A 22,398-nucleotide genomic window follows, 5' to 3' on the forward strand; every position below is an offset into this window, starting at 1 on the left:
TGATAGCAACCAATACCAGGTACAAGTGCATGACCGGAGCCAGCAAAGTCATTAACCCCAGAATTCCGCCAGGGGGCATCAGAGGATTGCCTATGTTCAGAGAGTTCATGAGTCCAAAGGGCAGATCATGACAGTACACTGAAATAACAGTTTTGTTTACTCACGTCTTTGTTTATTTGCAAACAGATGCCTGTTTTTGAGTTCCAGCTGAGACGTAGGAGCCTATAGTCTTATCGAGTACAGGTCCAAAGTTTATAACAATTCCATGGAAAAGTTGAGTTTTACACATGTTTTTTTTGTCTCTGCGGTGGTAGACAGACGCTTAGTCCGCTGCGCTACCCGGCCGCTAGTTTTACACATGTTTTTGTAATGTTTGTATCGGCAATCATTTGTCCAAAATGGTCGACCACTGTCAATCAAATGTCTACGATTTTACCTTTCGAGCAATGTGTTGGTTGATCGGCAAAAATACAGCCTGAAGCTGACAGAAGAGTGCAAATTGCCGCGATGTGCGTGCATGGGTGACGGCCCGCGGTCCGATGGATAAGAGGTTAAGGACCACATATGAATGTGGCCCAAATCAGAATTGAAAAGATCAGATTCCATCTGATTTGTGCTGTTCACACTATTGTGAAAAAAATCTGATTTGGGCACCTGTCGTCTGCAGTCTGAACGTAGCCTTTTACTGATCAGGACCAGGAAATGTTGCACTTCAAAACCGACATCCATCTTATCGTGTGTTGTCATGTTTGTTTATATGTTTGTTTAAAAAATAATAATAATAAAAAAAAAAAAAAAAACGACATCCTGAAGTCTGACGTTCCTGGGCTAAAACAATCTCTGGAGAACAACGGTGCTCTCATTGAAGAACTTAAGGAAAACAACTTCCTTCACCACTTTCTGGACTTTCGGAACTCATTTCAGTTTCTCAGTTTATCACTCGTCCATCTCAGACCTTAGGGGCTTCCCAGCTGAGGCCTCACCCTGACCCTCCCAGACACCAAGACAACAGGAACAGGTTGCCATGCTGACCTCCAAACACTAGCCCTCAATGATTTTATTTATTCTGAATTTGCCTCTCTCTCTCACTCTCCTTCATTTATTAGGTTTTCAATCCCAGCATGTAAGGGACCAAGCAGCCAGATGAGGAGGACACAGTGGTGTAGGCAAAAAATAGGGGTTTTATTTACCCATGCAAATATATAACTTACAAAATAGAACATAAATGGTCCAAATAATAAAAGGCAGGACAAAAACAGACCTGAACGGAACGGTAGACAAAGACAAATGAGAACTAAAAACGATATATAGGTCCTGGCCAGATAATAAACAATAAACACACAACATACAACATAACTACCAAACTGAACAACCAATAATCTTAATTAATAAGGAAATACATATAACAAAACTAAATTACAATACAATGAACATTGTATGAACAACGACATCTCCTGCTGTCCACCACCCCCATCCGGCTATTTAGGGTGGACCAGTCGCAGCTGCTCTGTTTGCCCAGAGCGAGGACGGCTGGCTGCAGAGTTGAAGAAACAAACAAATGAACGAGATGCATGCACTTAAACCATGTAAGTCAGATAATAAATAATGGATATGATATCAGTATTCAAATCTATGTGTCGTGTGTCTTTATGTGAAATAGAAAGTGTATGTGCATCATGAATGTAAACCTGTACAACATTAAAGGGGACATGCATTGCTATTCCTTGCACAATTTGGGCAACTTTACACAATTCCTATGAGAGTCTATGGAATACATCTGTAAGGTTTATTTATTTTTTTATTCATTGTTTTATATTTTTGATCAAGTACTCAAAAGCCAAATTTTTTCATAATTTCAGGCTATTTTTGGATGGGCTCCGCCCATAAGCGCTTTGAGTGACAAGTCACCCACAGTATGCGACTGGCAGACAGAGAGAGAGAGAGGGGGAGGGAGGGAGGGAGGGAGGGAGAGAGGGACACAGAGCATAAAGTTATCTCTCCACTGCTTCCCCCGCGCGGTCCAGGTTGTGTGTAAATGTGTGTGTGCCACTGCTTCCCCGCGGGTCCAGGTTGTGTGCAAATGTGTGTGTGCCACTGCTTCCCCGTGCACGGTTTGTTTCCCTGACAGAAGCTCCTGTCTCTCTCTCCCTCTCTATCTCTCTCTCCCTCTCTCTCGCTGTTCTCTGCCTCGCTCTGTTTGAGGAAGTGAAGATATTTCCACTCGCTCTGCTGTCGCTGTCAACCATAGAGTTAGTTATGCAAATCAGTACCCTATTCACGTCAGCAATATCGTCAAATCAGAACGGCTTAGTTGAGTGAGGGAAGATCTTGTGAACTCAAAACTAGACTGATGAGTCAATATGGTAATTAGAGACACAGACCCATTGATACTAACCCCTATTGCTATAAAACATTGCTAAATACTTGAAAAAGCCATTTATAATGCATGTCCCCTTTAACTAACTAAACCAAACAATAAGGGTGAGGGAACAAGCTAACATGTGCGGGTGCGGCGCACAGACGCATCCGTCACACAGCACAATAGCCCACATGTAGCAGTACACTTTAACGCTGCCTGCCGCTTCCTGTGTCACCGGTCTGCGGCTAGGAGGGAAACATACCAGTTATATCACCTCAAACCTTTTTTCATTGAATTTCATTGAACGGAAGAACATTTTCTGACACAGGGACCTCTGTTCCTGTTTCCTTTGGAACAGCATTCTTAGAAGGCCTGACCATTGGTGACAGTGAAGAGAAAAAAGTGTTGGTTGTTTTTGGTTTCATTGTACACTTAAAAAAATACACGAAAAAAATATATCGGCCTGACACACAAATGTTAATGTGTCATTTACATATTCAGTAGATGCATGAAGGCGGCGTATTAGCGCTATACATTCTTTCCATTTTCATGTCAGGGAAGTCGGAACAAGAGGATAAGACATGAAAGCGACACGTTACACGTAACCTAAAGACGCTCTCGTAAGTCTCTCTCTCTCTCCGTCTCTCCCTCGCCTCTGGTGATTCAGAGATTGTCTGTTCGGTATCAGAGGAGCATGGTCTTTCTTCCTTGCTGGGATTCGGTGTGATCTAGGGAGTGAGATTCAACACATGGTGATGAAAGGCTTATTAGCAACAGCCAATGCGGTTCTCTCACATGACAATAATTCTCGGTCTCATCCTCGGAGCTTTGCTGTCGGTTTTAGAGAAGATAATGAGAGAGCACCGTTTGGATGAGACTGAGACGGAGCTATTATGCGCAGGGGAGAGTAATTTGGCAGCAACACTCTAGATCACACTGTGTTCCGGTCTTCGACAGCAATGGTTCTCAAACCACGGGTCACGACTCACTGGTGGGTCTCCCGACAGGGGGCCAGGAAGGAGAAATTCTGTATTGTGCATGAGCCAAAGAAACCTAACATTGTTAACCAAGTAAAGGACAAGCGGGCTGTTAGGATTGGGCCTATTTTTTTTTTATAATAATAATAACTTGGGTTTATATAGTGCCTTTCAAGAAATCCAAGGACGCTTTACAGGCAACAAAAAAAACACTCAAGGAATAAACAAAATACATGATAACAATAAATTATGGGGAGATGACTAGAGGCTGTAGGCCTTCATGAACAGATGGGTTTTCAGGGTTGTCTTGAAGGAGTCCAAGGATGTGGCAGAGCGGATCTCAGCCGGGAGAGAGTTCCAGAGGGTGGGGGCCGCCACACTGAAGGCTCTGTCCCCAAAGGTTTGTAGGCGGGTGTGAAGGATGGAGAGCAGATCGGTGTCTAAGGATCGCAGCCTCCAGGAGGGAATGTAGGGGTGGAGCAGGTGAGATAGGTATTGGGGGGCAAGGGAATAGAGGGATTTGTATAGGTAGGGACGAGAGACTACTCACCAAGCCTCCTCACCAAGCCTCCTCACCAAGACTCCTCACCAAGCCTCCTCACCAAGCCTCCTCACCAAGCCTCCTCACCAAGTCTCCTTACCAAGACTCCTCACCAAGCCTCCTCTCCTCATCTGTTGTCTAGCAACTCTTTTCTCTCCTTTCAATTCAGTGCAAGTGTGTGTGTGTGTGTGTGTGTGTGTGTGTGTGTGTGTGTGTTATGTACCATGGGCTTGATTACTCCTGTGTCACTGTGCAGGCAGGTGATGGCTGCTAATTAGCTGATTGCTGCTGATTGGATACCATCCTGGCAGCTTAAAGCCACTCCCTAAAACACACATGCAGCCTGACTGTTGCTAGAAGAGATTGTGGAAACAGAGTCTTTTCACGTTCCACCATTCTTTGATCTTTAGTTGGTACTAGTATTCATTGTTAGAGTAGTCTTTTGGTTTAAATACAGGCATTGGTGTCTGTTTGCACTTATGTTGCGTCCCTTTGAGCCAGGGTCGTAACAGTTGGGCGCTCGTCCGGGAGTGAATTTGGAAACAAATACCCCTAGAATTTGTTTGGTGTTTTTTTTGTTTTGCATGGTGTGTCGTGGTGCTATAGTGTGGGTAGTGATCGTTACATGTTGTGTAACGTGGGGGCTTGAGCCGAACTTCAAACAGGTGAGTATGCCCTTATTTTTTGTTTGTAATTTGATTTGACTACTTATATGCTGTTAATATAGTTTAGTGGACACCACAGGTAGGTAGGGTCCTTATTTTCTGGTTGTTTGTCATCTTCCTGTGTACCACCTATTCTGGGGCAGTCAGAGAAGTGATTAGTACCATCTACTTGTCTTGTACCATACTATATGCTTGACGGGTGGATGGTCAATATGATCTTTGGCTGGTAGCAGGTGTGGTTGAAGAGGGTTAAGTCTACAGGGCATTAGCTTAAGGGTAGGTAGGTTAGGGTGCCAGAAAATGCAGGTAGTGTGGTAGGGCCTGATGTAGTTTTTTTTTGTAGGATAGACATGTGGTGGGCCGTTTGACTGCAGTTTAGATGTAGAAGCTGTAAGTAGTCATGTCAGGTTACAAGGGGCACCTGTTTGAATTTGTTTGTTGTATTTAATTTTTTGTTTTGAGTGTAACTCAGTGTTTGGATAGCCTACCTATTAGCACATGACCTCCTGCGCGTACTACACATCTACTTTTTTTTTTTTTTTTTGCAAATTAGAAAGGTGTGCTCAGTCTCCACATCTCCACCACATCGCACGCCGATCACACAGGCGGACAGGCACAAAGGCTGACTGCTCTCCTTCTAGTTGGTGGTATTAGCATTAGCGTGTTAACACTAACAAGGGGTGCTTCAGTGGTTCTTTAGTGGTTCTTCAGTGGTTCTTTGGTAGCTCTTCAGTGGTTCTTTATGGTTCTTCAGTGGTTCTTCAGTGGTTCTTTAGTGTTTCTTCAGTGGTTCTTTAGTGGTTCTTCAGTGGTTCTTTAGTGGCTCTTTAGTGGTTCTTTAGTGGTTCTTCAGGTAAATTGTGTGTATGCTAGCGTGCTTTTGGCAGTTTTTGGTAACTCTAAAGTTAGCAGTTTGTGTGAGCAGTTTGTGGCGCTGGTGCAGTAAGGATGGCTTCCATTAAGGATTTTGTTGATCACCCTTCTCATGAGATGTTCGATAGGTTTTCCAAAGAACAGCTTCTGGAGCTTGCTGTGCACTACAAGGTAGAGCTTACTGCCAGTGAGAAGCATTTGAAACCAACTGCCTTGAGTGCTTTGAGGGTTTTACTCATTAGGGAGCAGGTGCTTGTGGCGATGGTGGAGGAGCCTCTTCTTTCTGACGTGTCTCCGCTACTATCTGGGGTGGCGGAGGGTGAGTGGAGGCTTAGAGAGTTAGAGTTTAAGGAAAGACAGCTACAGCAAGAGCGTGAGGAGAGGAGAGAGGAGCGTGAGCATGAGCGTGAGCGTGAGCTTAAGGAGAGAGAGAGGAGCGTGAGCATGAGCTTAAGGAGCGTGAGCTTAAGGAGAGAGAGAGGAGCGTAAGCATGAGCGTGAACTTAAGGAGAGACAAATGTTGTGCAGAAGGAGCTTGATTATAAGCATGCTGCCTTGCAGGCGGGTGCTCTGCATTCAGAGTCGCGTTCCGGTTTTTGGACAGGTATTTTCCCCTTTTTGAACGGGTGGCAACCACATTGAAGTGGCCTGATACAGCCTGGACGCTGCTGCTACAGTGTGTTCTTGTTGGTAAGGCACAAGAAGCGTATACTGCTCTGTCCCTTGAACAAAGTGCTGACTATGAGCTTGTTAAGGCTTCCATATTGAGGGCTTATGAGTTAGTCCCCAAGGCCTATCGTCAGCGTTTTAGAGGCTATCGCAGGTCGGAGGGACAGTCGTATGTTGAATTTGGAAAAGAGAAGGAGAACCTGTTTGACAGGTGGTGCACCTCTCAGAAAGCAGAGTCAAGAGAGCAGCTTAGACAGTTGATTCTCCTAGAGGAATTTAAAATGTGTTCCTGATACCGTTTCCACGCATCTAAACGAGCGAAGGGTATTGAAGATAAGCGATGCCGCTGTCTTCGCTGATGAGTTTGTGTTGACACACAAGTCCGTCTTCGTGGAGGAATACCGTGTTGAGTCCAGGGGTAGGCGTCTTTTTCAGGGGGGCCGTTTCCCAAAACCTGTGTCTGCTGGTCAGTTTACTTCACCTCCTAGGCGGGGTGGTTCTGCTAGTGCATTCTCAGAGGGGATTATATGTTTCTACTGTAAAGAGACTGGTCATATCGTTGCTGGGTGCCCGGTGCTTGAACAGAAAAATGTCAAAACTGTGGCTCTGGTAGAAACCGTATGCAGAACACCTATGCCAACGTTAGAGGGTGATGGGGAAAGTATCAAACGTGTGGACAAAGAGCTCAAGGGTTCCTCAAGATTTATGATGGATGGATTTGTTTCCCTGACTGATGCACTAGAGTCCAAGCAGGCTATAACAGTTTGGAGAGATACCGGAGCTTTTCAGTCCCTCATTCTGGAGGGGATTTTGCCATTTTCAGAAAAGTCTTCTTTGCATTCCGGTGTCGTTGTTCGTGGCTTTGGAGGTGGATTTGTGAATGCACCTTTGCATGAGGTCACACTCAACTCTCCCTTAGTATCAGGCAATGTTGTTGTTGGGGTATGTTCTCACATTCCCATAAGAGGGGTGTCCTTCATTCTAGGGAATGATTTGGCTGGTGACAAAGTGCTGGCTACTCCAGTTGTAACTCCCATTCCTGTGGTTTCTGAGGTCCCTGATGAGCTGACACAGAAACGAGTGTTCCCTGTGTGTGCTGTGGCACGGGCAATATCAAAGGACAAAAGTGATGTTGTTGATACTTCAACTTGTGACATTACACTTAGTGACACATTCTTTGTTGAATTAAAAAGTGAACCTGTTGAGAATTTTGGAAAGCACACTGTGGATGTACCTCTGCATAATGATTTTCTTGATTGTGCCTTTGTGTCAGGCCCGGTGGTGGAACCAAAGGTGACATGCGTGCCGGATATGCATGTGGCAGGAGATGATCTGGCAGCGCAGTGTCTCAAGGTCTTTCCGGCCTGTACGGTGGCTGAGGCCACAAACGAATTGGAGGATGAGTGTGGGAAGGATGCTATGAGAGATGCTGTTGATTCATGTGACACCGTTCTAGTTGAAGAGGCTACAAGGCCTGGCTTAGGCTGCCAGCCTTCCCACAGTAGCTCTATTGTTCATGATGTTTCACTTGTGGGCAGGGATGGTCCCAGTATGTCAGTTGATGATTCTGACATCGATTCACGTGTCCACACTGACTCTCTGCCACGCACTAGGTGTGCTAGTCAACCTAGTTACCTGTGTCCTGCACAGCAGGAGCCGCCTTCACAACCTGATCTGATGAGTGGCAACCATTTTGATCAGGACAATGTTATTTTGTGTGATGCCATTTTGGATGGTATTCCAGACGCTTTTGTGACTGATGTATTGCCATGTTCCAGGAACGGTGGGGCTGTACCTGAGGCGGTGCATCCTACTCTGGATGTTCACGGTTTGCAGTATCCTGAACTGCCAGTGCCAGGTGGGATGGATATGGGCGCTGTGGTGGTATCAGAGATCTATGGTTTTTGTTTTTCTGTGTTCTGTCCTGTGGAGCGCAGTGAGCTTAGCTCTCATATTGATTTTGGTTTGCAGTCTCTTTTTGACAGGTCGGTATCGGTGGAGGGGCCTGTTGAAATGGAGCTCATATGTGATAACGTCTTGGTTTGTCGATGGGGTCCTAAGCCTTACGCCTCGGTGGAGGAGGAGCCTGCCCCACTCCAGCCATATACCGCAGTGGAGGAACCTTTTGTGAGGTCTAGCTTGCCCGAGAGTCGGCACAGGGTTGTTTTTTGTTTTACACCGCATTGGCGAATGTTCCACAGTGGGGAGCATGCGACAAGGTTGATGGTCGTGTTCGACAGGGGCTGGCCCGTTATCGCTGTTGTGGTAGTGGCCCTGACAATTAATGGGTCACAATATTTTTAGTTTACGGGTTTGATGTGTAGTGGTTGCCTCTTGGGCAACCATTTTGGTGGGGGAGGTGTTATGTACCATAGGCTTGATTACTCCTGTGTCACTGTGCAGGCAGGTGATGGCTGCTGATTGGATACCATCCTGGCAGCTTAAAGCCACTCCCTCAAACACACATGCAGCCTGACTGTTGCTAGAAGAGATTGTGGAAACAGAGTCTTTTCACGTTCCACCATTCTTTGATCTTTAGTTGGTACTAGTATTCATTGTTAGAGTAGTCTTTTGGTTTAAACACAGGCATTGGTGTCTGTTTGCACTTATGTTGCGTCGCTTTGAGCCAGGGTCGTAACAGTGTGTGTGTGTGTGTGCAGCATTAGAGCCTGACATTTGGTAGGGATTCCGCCGGGATGGTAGTCACTATCAATCTCGTGATCACAATATCCATGGGAGTGGGCCTAATATATCTTTTTTCCCCTATGAATATCCAATGTTTTTTTTATTCTGAATGGAAGTATAGCCAAGAACAAGAGAGGGAGCGCTGTTATACTGATATCAGCACGGCTGTGATAATCACAGTTCTACAATCACCATTGATTAGTTAACAGCAATAAGTGACAACAGATTATTCTTAGTTTGTTTATTTAAACAGTTATTTAGCGCCGTCAACAAATAGTTCCACAATTGAGCTCTTGAACTTGAGCGTTGCCAGGCAACCTGAACACAAACATTTTCCTGCACAGCTACTTTGTATTGGGCTACACACACGTGCGCGCGCACGTCAGCACGCACGCACACACACACACACACACACACACACACACACACACACACACACACACACACACACACACACACACACACACACACACACACACACACACACACACGATACCGCTGGCTACTTTGTATAATGTACATTAAACTGGACTTTTCCATCTATTGTGCAACCAGGGATATACGAGTCTGTTGACACTAGGGGTGTAACGGTACGCAGATACGTACTGTACCGCCTCAATGTGGTCCTCCGGTACAGTACGGGCTGTGCACCGAGCGATTGCAACGGTATGGCAACTTTTTTTGCGGAACATAAATCCCTCCGGCCCTAATATAACATACAACTAACCGGACGTGTGGGGAGGCGGGCCGCTGACGTTACTAGAGCACAGCACGGGAGCTCCTGTGAGCACATAGCTTAACTACATTTCTCAATAGTGTTGCTCCTTTTAACATAGCATTCTTTGTAGTGTAGGCTAGCTATTTTTAGACCCAAGTAGTTACTCGCTACTGCCCGGAGAAACTGGACTGCTAAATAAAGATTAAAGATCTAGCGTCGTTGATGCTATTCAATATTAGCTAAATAGCTAACAAACAAAATACAATGTATAGCATAGCTGCCTACAACACACAATAACGTTAATACAATTACATGCATCATTGTTTACAATGAACGGGTGGGGCTAGTCAAAGGACTGGACACGGGGACAAGTTAAACATAAATTAATTTATTATTGTAGTTTCGAGTCGTGCCTAAGTACGCACACAGGGCTATTCTATACGGCTTTGACACTTCCTCCTCATCGTTGATTGCCTGTAGTAGCTGCATCTAACGTTAGTAGCTAACGTTAAAACTAACCTAAAGTTAGTTGTTCACCAACAATCAACATTTGTTTTATCATTAGCTCAAAAACACAGAACCGGATGAGACAAGTTCTTGCTGAGTAATTGTTGACCGGAGTGTTGGACGTCCCGTGACGAAGGCCGGGAGGTTGCGACCCCCTCTGCGTGCCCCCCTGTCTCCGGAGGTCTCGTAGTGGTGACCGGAGTGCCGGATGTCCCGCGATGATGTCGGGGAGTTCGCGACCCTCTCTGCGCCGCCCCTATCTCCCTGTCTCCGGCTGTCCCTGAGCAACGACCGGAGTGTTAAATGTCCCTTGACTAAGACGGGGAGGACGTGACCCTCTTTGCGCCGCCCCTGTGCCTCAAATAGATTCGCTATCAGCTCTATCTTTAATCTTTCAAAATGTTCAGTTGCTATCGCTATTAGCTCTATCTTTAATTTTTCAAAATGTACAGTTGCTATTGCATGCACTCATCTGTGTTCCACTACACACATGAGTGCATGCTTACCAACTGTCCGTCTGCAACACTACTATCACCAACATCTAAGAAGGGAGATCCCCCCTTGAATGGCCCTTCTAAGGTTTCTCTCCTCCACACTGCCTGTGGAGCTTTTTTCCCTATTGTTAGGTTTTAGTGAGTTTTTCCTTACCTTCGCGTGGGGTATGTCTGGGAGTGCTTGCATTCTTTCATTTATTTGTATTCATCTAAAAAATGTTGGACCTTATGGTGTTCTTGTTCTGTTCTTGACTTATTTAAAGAAGATCTGTACGGCCTATGGGGACATTAACGTGTGTTGTCGGGCCCTATAAATAAATTTGATTTGATTTGATTTGATTTGTCCGCTCAATACGTTCGTTTTATATTGTTTAATACAGTTAAATAAATAGATAAATGAAAAGCTATTTTTTTTATCCCCCCCCCCCCCCCCCACTGTACCAAAAAAATACCGAACCGTGACTTCAAAACCGAGGTACGTACCGAACCGTGGATTTTGTGTACCGTTACAGTACACCCTTAGTTGACACTGATAACGACAGTTAATGTAGCCTAATTAATGGTTATAAATATAAGACCTGTGTTAATGTTGCCTAATTGACGGTTATTAATAGAACACTTGTGTTAATGAAGCCTAATTAACAGGTATTAATATAACATGTGTTAATGAAGCCTAATTAACGGTTATTAATTTAACACATGTGTTAATGTAGCCTAATTAATGGTTATTAATAGAACAGGTGTTAATATAGCATTGTTGGTGGTGGTCGGAGGGGCCGTAGGCGTTGATTATTCGCCACGCTTCCGTGAGTCTGCCTCAGGGCAGCTCTGGCTGCAATTGTAGCTTACCACCACCGGTATGACTGTGTATGAACGAATAATGGACTCTGTGAAGCGCTCTGAGTAAAGAGAGAGCGCTATATAAATCCAATCCATCATCATCATCATCATCATCATCATCATCATCATCATCATCATCATAATTAACGGTTATTTGTAGAACACCTTGTAGCGTCCCACCAGTCCATGGACTGTTCTCCCCTGCTCTACCTCTCCCCGTCCCTGTATGTGTGTTCCTTGTATTTCTGTCCCTTAGTGTTCTTTCCCTTCTCTGCTACTGCTAGCACAGCCTCTAGAGCTAGTACGGCTACTACAGCTGGCACGGAGCCCTACATGGAGCTGCTGAGAGGTTACCCTGGTGTCCAGGCGTCGCCTTTTGAGGGGTCTCGTCTGGCCATTTTCACAGGGTGCCGTGGAGCCTCCAATAAGAGACGGGGTTCCCAATGCCACAGGCTCTTTCAGCAACCCTGTGCTACTGGGTTTCCACTTCCCAAGGCTACAGATTCTTCACTGCCCAGTGCTATGGATTCCCCACTGCCAGGTGCTATGGATTCCCCACTGCCCAGTGATACGGATTCTTCACTGCCCAGTGATATGGATTCCCCACGGCCCAGTGATATGGATTCCCCACTGCCCAGTGATATGGATTCCCCACTGCCCAGTGCTACACATTCCCCACTGGCCAGTCCTACACATTTCCCACTGTCCAGTCCTACACATTCCCCACTGCCCAGTGCTACACATTCCCCACTGCCCAGTGCTACACATTCCCCACTGCCCAGTGCTGCACATTCCCCTCTGCCCAGTGGTACACATTCCCCACTGCCCAGTGCTACACATTCCCCACTGCACAGTGCTGCACATTTCCAACTGCCCAGTGCTACAGACTCTCCACTGCCCAGTGCTACATATTTCCCACTACCCAGTGTTTCCTTTCCCGTCTCTGTGGAGCTCCCTGCTCCTGTCTCTGTGGAGCTCCCTGCTCCTGTCTCTGTGGAGCTCCCAGATTCTGTCTCTGTGGAGCTCCCTGCTCCTATCCTGGTGGAGCTTCCAGATCCCGTCTCTGTGGAGCTCCCAGACCCCGTCTCTGTGGAGCTCCGTGCTCCTGTCCCTGTGGAGCTCCCAGATCCTGTCTCTGTGGAGCTCCCTGCTCCTGTCTCTGTGGAGCTCCCTGCTCCTGTCCCTGTGGAGCTCCCAGATCCTGTCTCTGTGGAGCTCCCTGCTCCTGTCCCTGTGGAGTTTCTCGTTCCTGTCCCTGAGGAGATTCCTGCTCCTGTCCCAGAGGAGATCCGTGCACAGGAGATCCCTGCTCCTGTCCCCGAGGAGATCCCTGCTCCTGTCCCCGAGGAGATCCCTGCTCCAGTCCCAGAGGAGATCCCTGCTGCTGTCCCAAAGGAGATCCCTGCTCCAGTCCCCAAGGAGATCCCTGATCCTGTCCCAGAGGAGATCCCTGCACAGGAGATCTCTGCTCCTGCCCCAGAGGAGTTCCCTACACAGGAGATCCCTGCGTCTGTCCCAGAGGAGATCCCTGCTTCAGTCTCGGAGGAGTCTCCAGTTTCTGTCCCGTCTCCCAGAGCCCCTTGAACCTCCGGCTCATCCTATCCTCAGAAGGACCCCTCTTCTTCCTGCTTCCCTTCTCCAGCCTTTCCTCTCCAGTCCCCTTCCTGGTTCCTTTCCCCAGCCTTCCCTCTCCAGTCCCCTTCCTGGTTCCTTTCCCCAGCCTTCTGTCTCCAGACCCTATCTCCCTGGATCCTTTCCCCTGACTTCCTTTTCCAGTTCCCTTCCTGGTTCCTTTTCCCCAACCGTCCAACTCCAGTCCCTATCTCCCTGGACTCTTTCCTCAGCCTTTGGTTTCCAGTCCCCTTCTCCCTGGTTGTTTTCCCCAACCTTCTGTTTCAGGTCCTTGTCCCCAGCAATCTATCTTGAATCCCCTTCCCCAGCCTTTTGTCTCTTGTCCCCTACTCCCTTGCCCCAGTTCCCCTTCGCTGGATCCCACCCAACGACCATGCTAATCCCAGGCAGTCGTTTGAGACATCTAGGATCCGTCCCTTGAGGGGGGGGGGGGGGGGGGGGGCTACTGTAACGTCCCACCGGTCCATGGACTGTTCTCCCCTGCTCTACCTCTCCCGTCCCTGTATGTGTATTCCTTGTATTTCTGTCCCTTAGTGTTCTTTCCCTTCTTTCTCTCTTGGTCTCTCTCTCCCCTTCTCTCTATTGCTCTTCATGTTCCCATGTTAGTCTAGTGTTAATCTTGAAAGATATTACTTGTTTTCATTATGATTATAACAGGATAAATACGTAAAGTATGTAGGTATAACACCTTATAATTCTGGAAAAGTGGTGATTCGTTTTTTAGACCGAATCTGTATTAGACAGACACATTTCACATTCATTTATACAGTGGTAGGTGTACAAATGGTTGACAGCTCAGGCTTATCTATGATTCAATGACGGGCCCGCTCTGGAGAGAGAATATGGGTCACAGGGGGGTTGCTATGATGACGAGATAGCAATCAGGGGCAAAGTCACAACAATCGACGAGGAGCTAGTGCACAGAGCTAGTAAATGTCGGCATTCCTTAAGAGAGATACCATGCCCATTAGGGAGAAGCTGGTAGAGTGAGACATTTTTTTTTTAATTTTAGTTTAGTTTATTTGACAATTATTAATTTAAAATACATTACATGTTACAACAGGTCATGCATCCTAAAATTATCAAGGATAGCACAGAAAAGTCACAGACTTATTTCCATTGTGGTCCTTGGTCTCAGCACATAGTATTTACATAAACATGTATTACACATGTTATCATCAGCCTACAGTATATTGCTAAAAAATATAATTAAAAAGTTAAATACAACATTATTAATAAAATATGTACAGACACTAAAACTACACTACTGTAAGAATCTGGTTGTTGGTGTGTGGACCCAGGCGCACTACAGGAATGAGAGAGAGGCAGGACACAAGCGGGGTGTAGTTGAGAAGAGGCTTTACTTCACTTCTTTGGAGTACAACTACAACAACAAAACAATAAAGACGAGTACCACAGCCTAAGCTGGCAGATAATGATTATATAACAAAGGGTACGAATTAGAGACAACACGGAAGGGTGCTGAATCACAACCACAATGGTATAATAATGTTCTGACAACAACGGACGACACAAGATACGTTTACAAACCGACAGGGAAGTAACAGGACAGCACAGAATATATATGAGGACTAATCACACTGATTACTAAACAGGAACAGCTGGGGAAGAGAGGAACATGAATATGGATACACACAGGAACATGAATACACAGAGGGGACAAGACTAGACACTAACAATAACAGGGATAATAGGGACACATAATACAATGAATACAAGGACACTAGACTAATAGGCAGACATCTGAACATACTGGGGAGCACACAGGACCGATAACAAATACAAGGGGAACACATTAATACACACATTCAATAATCTCCAGAGTAGGCACTCCTGCAGTACCGCAAACAGAGCGCCAGAGGGTGGCAGAGTATTGTCTGTGTCCAGCTAGTTCAGATTATGACAACTACATTAAAACAGGAAGCTTCCTGAGTTACTCTAGGACATTTTCTAGGACCCATTTCCTAATGTTCAACTTCAAACTATACAGGTTCAAGCCCTGTTTGGTGGTCAAAGGCAACTCATTCCACTCCTGTGCTCCTGTGTGAGCCAATGAGCACTGTCCCATCTTTGTTCTACACCTTGGAGGATGCATGCTTGCTATGCTAGAACTCGGTATGTGGCTGTGTGATTCCCTAACACTAGGAAAATAGTTGCAAAAATATTTGGGGGCCCTGTTATTGATTCTTTTGTGTACCATGTTGAGCCTAAGCTGGGCTAGTCTGGCCTCAACTGGTAGCCAATTGAGCTCCTGAAAATGTCTCCTCCCAACATGATCACGAGGGCCTAGGCCCATCACAACCCTGATAAGCTTATTCTGTGACACCTGTAGTTTCTTCTTTAATGAAACTGACAGTCCCCCAAACCAGGCTACACTAGCAATAGTAGTCTAAGGTCGCTTTCACATATAGTTTTGGTGGACTCGGTGCGGTTCTGGGGGTGAAGTTGCAACATTGTTGCATTCTTCATTTGGTTCGCCTGCTTTCACATAGAAATCTGTCAGGCGGACCGAGACCTTCTGAACAATGTCACGCGGTCGAAAAGGGCGCTTGTCTATTGGACAGTGGAAATGTGTGTGTGGCTGCGATCCCGTGTGTGCGCGCGCGCGCGCGTGTGTGTGTCTGTGTGGACTGCGGAGCCCTCCAGATCAGCGGAGCCGAGTTTTGACATGGCATTGATCCATTGTTCTATTGAAGCACATTACCACCATCCTCTCGCTAAACAACTTGTAGACCATGGTGTTTTTATGAGTGCCCACAAGTAGCTGTTTTATTAATAATATAATAAGCCGCGCGCCTCGGTAATAATAATAAGCTGCGTTTTTTCTTCCTTCTTCCCAAGATGCACAGATATATAGATAGATAGATAGATAGATAGAGAGATTAGATGCAGTGTGCTTGTTTTGCAGTGAGTGCTGCGAGCAGTGGTAATAATAATCACTTCCTATATTTGGTTCGCGTTTGGTTCGATGAAGCCGAACCGAGACCGACGTTTTCAGGCGGACCAGAGTTCGACTGTTTGGTCCGCGAACCGAGTTCGACGCGCATTCACACAGACCCGAAAAACCGGACTATCGAATTCTGGTCCGAAAGTCCGGACCAAACAGCCCCTGTGTGAAAGCGACCTAAGGCTTTCCCTGTCAAGTAGATTGGCCTTTTTTTTTTTTTTTTTTTTACAGTTTTTCTTTATTTTCCCTTTTCAACATGAAACAAGACAATACAATACAATAACAAAACTAATAAACAAGACATCACAGGACAATAACAGTAATAATAATAATAATAATAATAATAATAATAATAATAATAATAATAATAATAATAATAATAATAATAATAATAATAATAATAACGACAATGACAAGACCATCAGTTAAATCAGAATAATGAAAAATAAAATGGTCATGTATAAATTAAATATATAAATTAATAAGAATATATATATATATATACATATACATACACACATACATATATATACATGCACATACCCACATGTATGTACCATAAGGCGAGATTACTTGAGCACCCGTCATCTCCAGTATCGACAACCAAGGTCCCTACCCCGTGAGGACCCCAAATCCGGTGCCCCAGCGAGCCAGAGCATCATGCCTCTTTAACACTCCGACTCACCAAGACCTCGAATCAGGGGCCCCCACCAGTCCGAGACCGCGTCTTGTTTGCTTTTCTCATATTTTTATATTCAGAGTTAATGATATTGTTTACACTGTTCATTTTTTCTCATACGTATTTTTAAATAAACAATAATAAATAATAACAACAATGACAACAACAACATCATTGTTATACAACAGACAGGCCTCTTACGCGTCTGTTGTACAACTTCTTCAACTAGGGAAACCCACCTCCAAAAAATACACAACCGGGGATAGACATCCCAAGACCCCCGGCCCCCACCCCTCCCCCAACCAAACAGCAAAACCACCAATCGACACGGCCAGCGACAGCATGCGGATATATTCACATACCGCCACTAGCCGTATCAATCAACAGCCCCTGTGCTCAATCGAGAAAACAGCGGAGACCAAAGGTCCCGGAACATCCACCCCCGGCCGCGCTTTGGCCTTTCTAGCCAAAAACCTGGTGCAAGCATTTACTTTACCCAGCACCTGTAAGGCCATCCCCCCCACCCCCCCCAGACATCCAGCATACAGCCCAGGTACTTCACTTCACACACACTGTTCTTGCTGCTATAACCTCTGACCCTAATTCTACCTTGAGTTCAGGAGCCTTTTTTAATCTGGGTTTAGATCCGAACAAAATAGACCCTGTTTTGCCTAAGTGAAGTGAGAGCCTATTGTCAGACAAACCAATTGCTAACCTTAGAGAGTTCCTCTCCTAGTGTAGCGTGATGAATTCTGCGTTGTGTCTGGTGTGAGGTGGACGTAGACACTCAGACAATGGTACCCAGTTGATGATGTTTATTGCCTGTTAATCACAACAGCACGCACACAAGACACGACGGCGTTATTGGCCATTATCAGCGTGCACTCCACCTCGGGCTCTCATGCTGCACATACACAAAGAGCGCCGCACGCGCACATTTAGAACAGCGCGCCGGCTACAGTTACAACCATTATATACATTTGCTCCGTGCAAGCTAGCTTCAGTAACAACATATGAAACAACATGAAATAAAAGCCGGTTAAACCATTTTGTGCCTTAGTTGAAAGTATTTACAATACACCAATTGTTCAATGGAAAGATATCTTATCTTCTCTAAACCCATTATAAAGGACCCAAACGGTATTTCGTTTGTGGAATTGGTAACTCAATGTGAGGGAATTAATATACAGTAGTAAACCAGACACCCCTCCAAAACCTAGAATGGACTCGGTGCAAGTTGGTCCACGTTGATCCACTTTTGTTCCTTCAAAATAAGAGTGTTTCTGTTTTGACCCACATATTTAAGATAAAAGATACCAGTTTCTGTCCATGATACTAGCATAACCACTTCACTCTGCTACATACTCCCCCACTGACTTATGCCAGATCATGGACAGTGTTCCCTTCAATCAGCTCAACAGCGTAAGTATAAACCAAAGAAACAGAAAATAAAATAAAAAATTACAACAAGTCAACGTGTCACCTGTAACTCAATGTATCCCCTTCATTCCAGACCCAGAAAATAGGTCGACCAGCTCAAAAGCTATCCGATAAAGGATCAGGAAAAATAAAGGGTAGCTAATCCCTTATCCAACCACAGGCAAAAAAACATGCCATGTACATATTTATACCACGGAATACACCAAAATTACCAAATCATGTCTAGTGCAATAGACAACCGCAACTACCAGTATGACTCAAAGAAAATCAAACAGCAAAATCAATGAAAGAAAAGAAAAAAAATTCCAGTAATAAAAATAATTACTCAAAAGAAAACAAAAAAAATTGTATCATCTTCTAGGATGACAGCAGAGCCCTGACTTGTACTGCCATTGTCTGAATGAGCCTGTTAACTGGCCTGATTAGTCTCCCCCGCCTAGTGTAAACCCCTTGAGGTGGCTCAACTACACTTGGTGTGACATCGACAATGGCCGATTCAGGTTCACTCACTGGTACCAATAAGGATGCATTACAAGGGGCCTCCTCCGAAGCTGATGTCTCCAGTAAATGATTCCACAGTTGTCGTGTCTGACGACTGATCACTATCCTGATAAACAATTACAGAGTATGACTCCTCTGATTCAACATCTGCATCTGGTCCCTCCATCCAGAAGTGGCGTGGTTTCTTCAGTTTACACTCCTGCTCCTCACCACTATGTGACTCAAGTGCAATATTATGATGTTGATCACTACTCATGCTCCCCACCTGCTCCTCTGCTGGCTCTGATACACCCATCCCTGTCGTGTTATCTACTACCCTCTCCACACTGGACTCAGGAAGATGAGCAACCCACCGGGCAGTTCTCAGCTCATCCTGATCAGAATCATCTGTCATTTCCTCACTCGGACCAGTGCCAGGAATAGACACCTCAATCTCTGGCTCGTCCCATGACGGCAGAGGCAGGAAATTGACGGGCATAATCAAGTTCCTATGAACAGTCTTAATCCTCCCTGTGACAGGATGACGGATACTGTATATGTTCAGCCCACTGTTCTTACACACTACAGTATAGACGGCACTCTCCCAGCGGTCAGCTAGCTTTCTCTTGCCTCGCTCCCCCTTATTTGCCAGTAAGACCCGATCCCCCTTCTCTACTGCATGTCCCTTCAACTGTCTGTTATACACCTCAGCCTGCCTGGTCTGTTGCTTCTCAGTATGCTTTTGAGCAAGCGCCATTGCTTCCCTTAGATCCTTTCCCAGTGACTGGACATACTTATCCACATCTACCGTATCTCCATCCAAAAGGACACTCTGAAACATGACATCGACAGGCAATCTTGGAGTGCGACCAAACATCAAAAAGAAGGGTGGGACCCCTGTGGTCTCATGCACTGTGCAATTATAAGCAAACGTCAGAGTGTTCAACATCTGAGGCCATTTCACCTTGGAACGAGGTGGCAAGGCACGTATCATACTACCTAAAGTGCGGTTTAGACGTTCTACCTGTCCATTTCCCATAGGATGGTATGGCGTGGTATGGGACTTTTCAACCCCTGCCATCTGAAGCATGTCTGCTATGAGTGCGCTCTCAAAATTAGCTCCTCTGTCGCTATGAATGCAGGCTGCAAAGCCATAAACAGAAAATAAATTATTCCAGAGCACTCTGGCCACCGTCTTTGCAGACTGATTGGGACACGGATAAGCACACGCTAGTTTGGTAAAATGGTCAGTTATAACAAGCACATCAATGGACTTATTATTGGCATCCTCAGCCGACCAAAAGTCAATACACACCAACTCCAGTGGTGCGGTGGTGACTATAGATACCAGCGGGGCCCTCGCCTCCGGCTCAGGCGCTTTGCTCAGTACACATCTCTTACAATGACTCACATATTCTTTGACATCCTTTTCCATGGAGTCCCAATAGAAACGTTGTCTAGTGAGCCACAATGTGCGCTGCTGGCCCTGGTGCCCAGCCTCGTCATGTACCCCTTTTAGCACCTGTCCTCTCAGAGCGCTCGGTACAACATATTGAAAGACCTTCTTCCCACTCACAACGTGTTTTGAAACACGGTACAACACTCCCAATTTTGTTGTGAGTTTTCCCCACTGTCTCAATGTGCGGTTTGTTTCTTTCGACTCATGAACTCTCTCTCTTCGAGATGGGCGGCGGCCTCTATCTACAAAGAATTTGACTCTACCAGTAACAGGGTCCTGGCACTGTTTGTCGTACAATTCCTCATGAGTCAGGACAGGCAATGGGCTCTGTCCCATGGACACCAACCTTTCTAGCTGCTGCACGTGAGAGACTGCTCTCATAGCTGCGCCGTCCTCCCAACAGCGATGTGTGTGGAGTACAGCAGATACCTCTTCACGAGATATGCTCCCACTGTCACTACCCACCTCACCACTGGCCTTAAGGGAACTCTGAATGGACAATCCTAGGCCCTTCCTCCTCACCTCTGGTTCCTCACAGGTAAGACGGAACATGTTCTGCACGTCATCCACCTCTAAACCTCTAGCCTCCCTCAACAAGACATCATACGAGGTCCTTGTCAGCCTGTGCATCACCCTAGGTTCAGCAAACGGCTCCCTGCTCTGTGCATCAGCTACTGTATTTTTAGGCCCAGGAATGTACTGAATGTCAAAATCAAAAGGTGCCAGCTTCGCCACCCATCTCTGCTCGCATGCATCGAGTTTTGGCTTTGTGAGGATGTACTTAAGGGGATTATTGTCTGTCCACACTGTAAATCTATGTCCTCGCAGCCAATGGCTAAACTTGTCGTGTATAGCCCATTTCATGGCGAGAAACTCAAGCCTATGAGCGGGATATTTAGACTGAGCATGATTCAAAGATTTACTAGCAAAAGCTATGGGCCTGGCTGTGCTACACCCTTCCTGCACTTGTGAAAGCACAGCTCCCAATCCACTAGTGGATGCATCTACAGACAATAAAAATGGCTGAGAAAAGTCAGGGTGAGCCAACAGAGTTTGTCCCACCAATGCGGCTTTTAACGCCTCAAAGGCCTCCCTACACTCCACAGTCCAGTCTGCTGCACTAAGCCTACGAAGAGGGGCAGCTCTCTTGCTTTTTACTTTGCCTCTCCGTGGCTTCTTCACACCCGTGGTCAACTGAAACAGTGGTCTTGCAACTACAGAGCAGTTCTCAATGTAATGCTGATAATACACCATCATTCCTAAAAATGACCGGATCTTATTGGCAGACGGGGTGACCCCATCCGACTCCATAATATCGCTCTCCGTCACACCCACTATCGCCTGCACCTTATCGGGGTCTGTGGCTATCCCCTCCCGAGAAACAATGTGTCCCAAAAACTTCAGTGACTTTCTCAGAAACTGACACTTAGATGGAGACAACTTCAGGTTGTGTTCTCGTAAACACTGGAATACCATCTCCAGCCTCTGCAAGCTCTCTTCCTCCGACTTGCCAAAGACCAGAAGGTCATCTAAGTAACAAAGAAGACTCAGCGAGTTCTGATCACCAAAGATTGTGAGCATCATTCTCATGAACGTAGCTGGACTGTTACACAGCCCCTGGGGCATACGGTTATATTCATGTAAACCGAGAGGAGAGGAAAACGCAGTGTATTTCTTATCATCCTCATGCAGTGGGACATTGTAATACCCGGATGTCAAATCCATGGAACTGAAAAAGGCATTACCTCCCAGCGCTGCAAGTACATCTGCTTGATGGGGTAATGGATGTGCATCTTTCACAGTACGAGCGTTTAACCACCTGAAATCTGTGCACAGTCTCAATTCCCCATTCTTTTTCCAACAGAGAACAAGGGGAGATGCATACTCGCTACTCGACTTCCTAATTATCTCCCTGTCCTCCATCTCGTTCAGAGTCTCTCTCAACTTTTGGTAATGGGCGGGGGAGAGCCTCCGGTAGGGTAACCGAAAGGGCCGATCGTCTGTCAGTCGGATACGGTGACAGAAGCCACCAGCCTCCCCACAATCCAACCGGTGTCTAGAAAACACATCTTCATAGTTCTCAATCAGATCAGTCAGTCTATCTTTCCAGACTGGTGAAACCTGACAGTCATCAACTGACAGGTTCTGGAGCCCTAGACTAGCCAGTCTATCGTTCCCCCTAGCTACATTGTTGCTATCACAACTCCTAGCTGTCAAACTGCCGAGAGAGCTGTCACTACTCACTCTACCGGCATTCTGGTGTACTGACGTGTCCGTATCATTGTCAAAATCTTCTAATGCAATGCATGGATATACGTCAGCCACTTTTGCATTTCTTCTCAAGGTGATAGCCTTGTTAGTCGGGTTTATAATCTTGACAGGAAGCCACCCATCCCCCCAGAGAGGTGTAAC

This window comes from Notolepis coatsorum (assembly GCF_963971535.1).
Source record: "Notolepis coatsorum genome assembly, chromosome: 2".
Taxonomy (NCBI): Eukaryota; Metazoa; Chordata; class Actinopteri; order Aulopiformes; family Paralepididae; genus Notolepis; species Notolepis coatsorum.